The sequence below is a fragment of the Camarhynchus parvulus genome, chromosome 2 (assembly GCF_901933205.1).
Source record: "Camarhynchus parvulus chromosome 2, STF_HiC, whole genome shotgun sequence".
Classification (NCBI taxonomy): Eukaryota; Metazoa; Chordata; class Aves; order Passeriformes; family Thraupidae; genus Camarhynchus; species Camarhynchus parvulus.
Genome location: NC_044572.1, coordinates 59,190,948 through 59,200,464, shown reverse-complemented (window position 1 = coordinate 59,200,464; position 9,517 = coordinate 59,190,948).

Below are 9,517 nucleotides of genomic sequence, written 5' to 3'. Positions count from 1 at the left end.
GGCTGATATGAAAAGCTAATGGAGGGAGCTAATGACAAGAGCAGCTAGTGTGAACAAATAGCAGGGCTTTCACCCTCGGGAACAGCGAACCTGACAGATATGAATGAAAAGCAACAAGTGCTGCTTTTAGAGGGGGAGTTAACAGCTAACCTGGTGAGTAAGCAGTCAACACTTTCACACTAACAATCCAAGAGCTTTGATCTGAGGAGGTTTCTCCATATATAAAAGAGCATGAACTACTTCAAATTCAGGAACATTGCAGAGTTTTGACAGCAAGCCAACCTTATGCATAGTTGGGTTCTTCTGCACTTGGACAACAAAAGTCTGGGCACTCTAGTAAATAGGGCAGCAGCCATTCAGAGCTGTCATGGATGGATTTAAACAGAGCCACTGTAGCAGTACATGCCAGGATTGTCTGCATTTTTCAAACTGACTCTTGATTCATATAAATTTCAATTTTTGCTCCCAGTGACAAATTTTGTCTGTTTTGTCTAAACCCATTATGTTGATTAGGAAACTCGTTTCCCTTGACTGAGACAGAGATGTAAACTCTTGCTCTTTAGGATGTGTAAAATGGCAGTCACAGACAAAGCTTCCTTATGAATTGTATTCCATTCTTTCACTTGTCTCTCCATCTTTGTAAAGAAGCAAAAGGCATAGAAGCAGAATCCCAGTAGGAATCTGGTGAAATATTTGTAAAATTAATAGCCAAATAAGGCACTCATATAGAAAACATGTTAAGCAAGATGTATTACCTTGCAGCCTGAACGAAGTATTTCATAGAATTTGAAATTCAAATGCTTTTATTAAATGAAGGTTTTAAGATATTTCAAAATTGAATACTAAACACAAGTGGCCAACTGTCAGTCAAACATATCAGTGAACTCAGCTGCATTGGCTTAAAACTGCATGCTAATGTAAACATACTCTTCAGCTCTGTTCAAGGAAAATGACAGTTTAGCAAATGTTATAATCCTTTAGGGCAAGCCTGAACCTTCAGACTCAGATAGACGACATAAAACTCTGACATCCCAGGATGAGCTCTGGAAAGGAGCTATGCCTCCCAGGGTATACCTTTTGTTCCAGTACAAATTTGACTGCAACTAAGATTCACATAAAATATTTTAACCACAACTATAGGTAGCAGGAACAATATATCCATTACAGCAATTCTTCTCTGCATATCCAAGAAACTCCAAGTTGGTAATCTGCTTATGAATTCTTGTGCATGGCTACTCCATTTCATGCCCAGATGGCCTTTGTGACCAGACCTTTATATGTGGAAATGAATCTTCTTCTTAACTCCACCAGCCACAGTAATTTACTATTAGTGGAAAAGTATAAATTTTGTAATCTTGCTCTCCTTGCCACTTAATACTACAATCCCATTGTTCTTTGGAATAGAGATATCCTCACCTCTCTCTAATCCACTTGAACATCGTAGTAGAAATCTGAAGAATTTTGCATTATAATATCAAATATCTTTGGATTACATGTTCCACATGTTCTTTCTCATGGAAACTAAAATCATAGTTGAGGTTTCTTGGAATAGAGTGTCAGAATATGGAAAGAGCACAGACTCAGAGATGATGTGTTCCTTTGTCTCATACTATAAATTTAACCTCGCTGTCTTCAGTGCCTATAAACAAGGATTTGACAAGTTGTATTAGCAATTCATGAATAGGTGTCCTATGTTAAAAAAGTCTGGGAAGTTAATTACTCCCTGAGGAAATTTATATTAACTTGGTAGCTACAAAAATAGAGCATACAAAAACACTGAGAGCATGCAGTTCTTTATATTAAACTTCAGTGTAAATCTGAAGCTACTGAGATGTTTGAGGGGTTTTAATGGGTAAAAAACCAACCAAGATAAAATAAGTTAGATTAGTAGTTAGAAATTTTATACACAAGTCTGCAAATGTTCAATTTGGAGCATGCACGTGGAAATATTAAACTTCACAGAAAAGATATTACTCTGATCTCCAGATCATTTCAACTGTACTGATTTTCTTGACCTCTGATTTAAACTGAGGCTGGTAAGAAGAGAATCAGTCCTAAAGAGAACACTAAGACAGATTTTTAGATGACAATATGACAAAATCTTGTAAAAGCTATTTGTCAGCAAGAGTGATAAAGGCCAAACCAGAGAACGTAAATCCCAGAAGAACATAAAACTCAGTGTTTAAGGAAGATGTCAGTTTTTCATCATTTAGTTCCTCATGTCCCTTGTTTCCCATTTCAGACATTTTTCTATAAAACTACTGAGAATCTCCATGTTCCACCTGTGTGGAACATTCATCCTCTTGTCACTAATTTAACACTGCTCTATGAAAATACCTCCTCTGGCTTGCTTTCAGTCTCTTTTTTTAATCTCTCTTTTTACAAGTAAAATGAAAAACACTGGCACAGAAAAGAGGATATATAAGGATTCTTACTGAACAAAATTGAATGAAAATAACAGTAAGAAGTATTACATTATTATCCCCATTAATTCAGTAAAGCAGATATTGTTTGCATATTTTTTAAGTCTGAGTAATTTTGAGATAAATAGCTGTCAAATAAAGCTCTCTTGCATCAATATTTTCAAATATTTAAATTAAGTAGCATTGATTAGTTTCAACAACTTTTAACGATCAACAAATTTGCATTTGTCTTTTATGGTAACTATAACAGAAAGAAATATTCTATAAAAATCTCTTAAACTTTATTGCTTTTCTCACGTATCACTTATGAAGTACTATTGAGTCTGACTGAAATGTCTGGAGGCCACGTGAATTTCAATAGCCCACCACTGTAATGAATATGTCTCTACCTGTAAACTCCACCAGTCAGTCTTGGTCTGTATTAACACAGAAATGTGGCTGCTCCCATAAAAAACTACCCCAGGTTTGCTGCTGTGGGCACACACAGTTCTTCCAGCAAGCAGAACCAGAATGACAAGCTTGTGATCAGTCCACACAGAGTGATGAAAGATGTGTTGACATCCTTTGGTTGAGTCAGCTTTCACCAAGGATATGATTTGATTCCAGTAATCCTTCAGCTGTGGAGTTTTCCTCAGTTGCTGAACTTCTGTTGCCTGGTACTGAAGGGCAGTTTTGCTCTTCACTTATGGCTATTCACCCCATGATCTAATTCAGACCTGCACAACAATTTTGTTAAAAAAAATATTTTTCAAAGGCTTTTAAAAAAACAGGCAATTTCAAAGGGCAGGTTTATAGCATGACTGTGCAAAGTGGCACTGCTGAGAGTGTGCCTGTGTTTGAGGAGTAGAAGTGCAGCAGTGGACAGCCACCTTCAAACCTGACAGGCTGCCTGAAAATTTGTGACATGGAATCACACCCAAATAGGAGCAAATACACTGACTTTTTAAGCTCAGATAGGCCTTGAGATGGAAGACTTAAATGCCCTACCAGGTAATCTGCAGATATGAGCTAACATAGCTGTCCATAAACCTCAGCGGTTCTCTGTGCTTCATAGCGCTATTTGATGGGTCACATCTCTGAAGATTTGTAACTTGTCAGAATTCATAAAAAAGATTTTTTTCATAGAGGTTCAACACAGAGGTTCATTATAAATGTTAAGACTTTAAAAAATGGAAAATATTGATACTATTTTTAATTTTTACCAGGAGGGATTCTACTCCATAATAATGTATCTTTTTAATAACAGAGAGCATGTATGGTCACTGAATCAGTTTACAGACTTCACAAAACCTCAGAATAACTGCACTTGGTACTTTAATTTGCTTCCCCCATGGAAAAAAAAACCATTAAGAAAAATTTTTTCTTCACTCTGCAATGAATGCAAAAGTAAACCTCAGAAAGTGTAATATATATAACTGCACAAGTATCATGGGCCCGAACCAAGAAAATAATAAACTCAGACTATTTCTACCAGTATATTCTGACTCTTCTTGCATCAATAGTAAAGCATTTTTTGCTAAAGAGTATAATCTTTAGCATTGCCATGTAGACCTTCACATTACGGTGAATACACGGATTGCCAGAAAAAGTTGGCATTGGTATAAAATCCCATGCCATAAATTAGTGAACAGAGAAACAGTTCTAGTCAATAACATAATGGCTTACTTATGATTAAATTGATTTTAAGTTACTTATATAGGGTATATTAATTCCTTTATAGGAATTAAAATAATTCTTGTTTTATAAAAAATAGAAAGGTTTGCAAAGCTAAATTCTGCGTATTCATAATTTTCCTCTGCTTGGTGAGGATTTTTGTTGTTGTTGTTGGGGTTTTTTTGTTTGGTTTTTTCCCCATAAATATCTAACCCCAGGACTCCCCAAGACACTATACATTGTTTAAACTTTTTTAAACATAGGTCATGTTCCAGTAAAATATGTTTGAAATAAATAGTGTTAAAAGCAATTTTAAACAGTACCTCTTCTCCCTAAGGGTAATAAAGAGCATCATGTGAATTAAAATCAGAAGGCACTCTACTACATTGTTCCTCTTCCTCAATCAAGCTGTCACTGCCTGGTCTCAGCTCCCATCCTGCCTCAGCTGGGACCCTGCTGTGTTTCAGAGGCAGAAGTACAGAGATCCCTTCCCCTTTGCTGAGCATTAAGAACTTGCTTTAGCTTACAAAAACTTCCAGAGATGTCAGAATTTTGCAGGATTGACCCCTACACATTTTTTAATCAATTATGGAAAGGGCATACTAACAATTATCGCCGGTTTAACATTTTAAATATTTCAGTCTCTACAAACAAAATTAGGCTCAATTCTGATTTTCCCCCCGAGACAAAACTTCCACTGATTTACATAAGAATTTTGCTGGAGTAAGGACCTTGAGGCACTGTCGGAACATTTATGCTTTGTACTGGATTTTCCTCCATTAGAGAGTCTCCAAATTCTCATTGACTTTAATGAGAGCTCAGTAGGCAGATAAATCTGAGAAGGGTTATGCTTTTGGGAACTTCTGTACCACTCTTGCGAAATTATTATCAAAATTGCTTTTTCTGTATCGTAGTAATAATATCGATAGCACCGAAAATCCTGCTCAGAGACAATCACTGCATGCTCAATGCTTTTATTCTATTGTTTTTCCAGTTCCCAATTCTGTCAGAGGTTAGGTTATTTTTGTTGCTGTTGTTTTGAGGATTTTTTTTTCCTTTATTCTTTCTGGGTTTTTTGTGGCAGGAGAGGGGGAGAGGGGGTGAGGGGACATGGTGAGAGACAGACACCTACAGACACAATGATAATGAGAAGAGCAAAACTTACAGTCCTTTATTCCAAAGTATTCATCTGTATATTGTAGTTTTAACATCTAAGATTCATACTTTGCATACTTTGGGAAGATATCTGTGCTGTTTTCTCTCCTGGTGTTCCTAGTATGGTACAATATGCAATACAAACTTACTACCCAAAAGTCATACATATATATGTATTTATATATAGTTCTTGTTACTTCTCTCTTCCATAACTTCAGCAGCACTTTCTGATATTTACCATTTATCTATTCATTCTACAAATGAACAAATTGTGGAGTTATTTTCCCTAAAATTTTAAGCAACATTCTAAAGGACCAATACTGTCACCTGCACGGTCAATCTTAGAAGCTGTCTTTTAATTTTCAGGCTATTTGTGAACCGTTTATTATGAATTGAAAGATATGTCTAAAGCCAGTTATGGGATGGGGAGGAACAAGCAAATGAACAATGGATGGTACACTGAAGTGTGCTTGGCATTCCTGAAGATACAGAATTTGGGGAGGTTTTCATTGCCCATTACAGGCACAGAAAGCAAGTGCAAGGAAGCTATTTCCTTCACAGCTTGTATTTCTGCTGTTTAATTGTTGAATGTGGAGCTTACTCACCTAACCCCTGTGCTCCTCCCCTGAGGAAACCTGCCATCAAATTATGACCCAGAAGAAATATGGGTGATTGCTCTGCTCCCCCCTGCCCCCCAAAATAAAAGAAAAAAAAAAGAAACAAAAAAGAAAGAAAGAAAAGCACTAGAGCACTAGGCTGGTATCAAGGGACCTTGGTAGGATACTTAAGAGAATATTTTCTGTAAAAACCAACTGACCATCCATCTCCCTTTTTAACTAGTGTCAAGGCTGGTTTACTTGATGATGATTTGATGCCCAGCAATTGCTCCCCCTTGCCCACTGAAAATGAGTGATGACAGGGGAACAGCCGTCAAATAGAACAAGCTGAGATATTGTAGCAGGGAGCTTAGCAGAGCTGAGTCCTGCAAAAAAGAAGCTTTATAAGAGGATGAAGTTCTGGAAAGCAACTGTTTTACAGTCTGCTTTTAGGAGAATGTTTCTTTTCTTTCAAGATTTGTAGGATATATTTATCTAGAGAAAGGATTCCTGTAAGGAAAAAAATTGAAAAGCAAGCATGTCTCGCTAGGAAAAAACACCTCAGTGAGAATTTATATAGAATTTTTTAGCTCAGTTTCTGCTGGGTTTAACTGAACTTTGACATCCACACAAGTAGGGAAGAAATGGGACCACTGCCTTTTTTTCAAACATCAGTTGCTCAGTGGGGATATAAGAAACTAAAGAGCCTAAAGACCTGCTGTACTTGGCAGTTAGCAATGGTTATATGATTGATATAACCAGTGATATGATGGTTACATGATATTCCGGTATTTTCAGCTTCAGACATTGGAAGACCTTTTCCCAAGTCCTCAAATATATCAGGCAACATCTAATACTCCACAGAAAACCAGTGGACGGTCTCACCTGAAGTATTACTTTGCAGAGGTCCAGGAGAGCAATGTCAAAACTAGAACAACATTGCTGTAGTGTAACGGTACAATACTACACATTTACAAATTACCTTCATCTTAAATAACTTGTAATTTGCTCATGTTTTACATAATGCTGGCAAAATTCCTGTGCAAATATGTACATTCAAAAGCTACATGTGTTTATAAATAATACGAATGTAAAGCTATATGCATCTGTTTTGTAAACTATCAAAATACTAGCCATGCTGAATGCCTTCCATATCAAGATGCTCCACTGGCTTTTCAAAGACAAATATTAAATGGAGCTAATAAGGACCAATATACTTGAGCTGACCCAGTTCATGCAGTTTCTGCACAGCCATATATACCTTCTATCAAATTATTTTCCATAATTTGGGATACCTCAGTTCTCATTTCCATCCCTAAAATATCCTAAATAACAGAGAGCTGGCAGTACTCTGGTGATTCAGCATCTTTCTGGGTCAGCCGAAAAGACTAAAAATCACAGTATTAGAGAACAATTTTTTCTAACTCTAAAGGTGGCAATTCTGGAAACCATTCTGTAATCCACTGTGACATGATTTTTTTTTTTACCTTGCTTTTCCCCTCAGCAAAAATGGTGAATTTTAGGCTTTACCTAACAAAAATTAAGATCTTTCTGAATCCGCTAATTCTTGGGTGAACTGTGTGCCAGATCAAATATTCCTTGTGGCACAAAGTAAGAGGAAATCTGTGGGTGTTTGCTTTGTTTTCTCACTGAATTATAAATACTCATTTTCACTACTAATAGTAGAGGGGGTTGTTTTCTTTTTAAGATGCTCTGTCCCTCTCTCTTCCAAGTCACACATTTTCTTCCTGCTCTTATCATGCTCTAGATAGTGTTTCACTCCAAATTTTGCCAAATGAACAGTTTGTGTGACTGCTTTGAGAGAAATTTCCTCACACTAACAATCAGATATCGCAATAGAGTGCTGTATTTTCGTAATGATTATTACTGATTGAGAGAGTTCCACTGTATAGAGGCATTTAGCTTTTTCTGGGCTTGCAGTTTTTAACATTTCCAAAAAGAAAAGGAAATAGTTTGGGGAAAATAAAAAAGGAAGAGGAAAAAGACAATTAAATAATATAATTTTAATTAGCTAATTAAATCAGCTATCGTTAAGTGACTCGGTCTTGAGCAAGTACACCTTAAAAACTCTTATAAGCAAGAGGCATTTATGATAAAAATCCTCAATGGAATCTTTCACAAAACATCTATTTTTTACCAAGAGACTACAGGATTAATGGGTTTTTAATGAGGAAAAGTTATAAAATATATTTTTAGAGCTTTTTTTTAAGAGACAAAGAATGCTGCAGTGCAAATGCTGATGTCAAATATCTATAATTTAAAGCTGTGTAGTTTTTTACTCCTGTCCTTGACAACTGGTAGTTTTTCTGGTCTTTCATCTCTTGTGTCACAACATGCTCATGTCTGGTGGAGAAAAAGGTATTTCCAGCTCTTCTGAACCATGCTTGCAGGCTGCTAGAATTCATCAGATTTTGGATTTGAATATAGTCTAGAACAGCCTCAGGGTCACTCCTCTTACACAAGGCTCTGCATTAATAGCCAGACATCATTAAAAAAAAATCAACAAAACAACAGGAAATATATGTGGCAAGGAACAACTCTTGAGTATCAGTACGTTGTCAGTGTTGAGAGCTATTTGCTTTACTGTCTTTGGCACATAGGGTATAGAGCTAAGTTTATCTATATGTGTGCCTGTGTTAGTCCCAGCCAAAAGAAGAGTACAGGAGATAAATGTGTTTGTGGCAGTTGGATTTCAATACCAATAAATAGCTTTCTACACTAAATGAATCAAGGACATATGTGGCCAGCTTCCAATCTTGACAATACGTAGGCTTTTATAAGAAAAAATATGATTTTTCTGTCTCTGAGCATCACCCATCCAATATTAGGTGACTCTTTCACTGCACATGCAGCTGTAAATAGATATGAGAGACTAATGTTTCCTTTATAATATGTTTCCTTTATAATATGTTTCCTGTAAATTATGGCCCTTTTTATATATATATCTAAGCCTCCACATTCATAGATGCATAACACAAGTCACATTCTACTGTTACAGTGCCACTTTTCAGCATTTGAGAAGTGAAAGGTTGAGAGCTCTAAAGATGGATTTTGGCACAGTTAACACTCAACTAAAATTTCACACTAGCTGATTTAAGCCTAACAGTGGTGGAACCCCAGCCAATAACAAGCCTGTGCCAATGAGGTCAGAGCGAGACACCACAGAGGATTAGAGAGCCTTTTGGTGGTGGATATGGCTCTGGCTTTCTGTAAAAACTTACTAAAATGTAGGCAACTGAACTAGTTCCATGCATGTAGCTCTCCTCTATCATAGAATTAATTTAATTTCTCTTCTGTAATGTTAATGAGATATGAAACGCTGTTTCTTCCTTTTAAGATATCAGCACTAATGACACCGAATCAGCTCCAGTGAATGGAAAAGAATGAGTTCACCTACACTATAATTTGTAACTGGCTTACTCATGGGACTTGAGTCTTTTGCATGAAAACTAGAGGTGTGTGAGCTCTCAAATGTGTTCCATTCATGCCCGCATTGTCAAAGGAAAGATTTGAAGGAATCAGTTTGCATTTAATTAAGGCTTCTCTGACTTATCATGAAAATTCTTACACAATATATTCATCAAAAGTTTTTAAGAGTCAGGTTAAAGGGAGGCCTACGTTTGATATTGGAATCTGCTGGTACTGACAACCTGTTGTAAAAGAGATCAT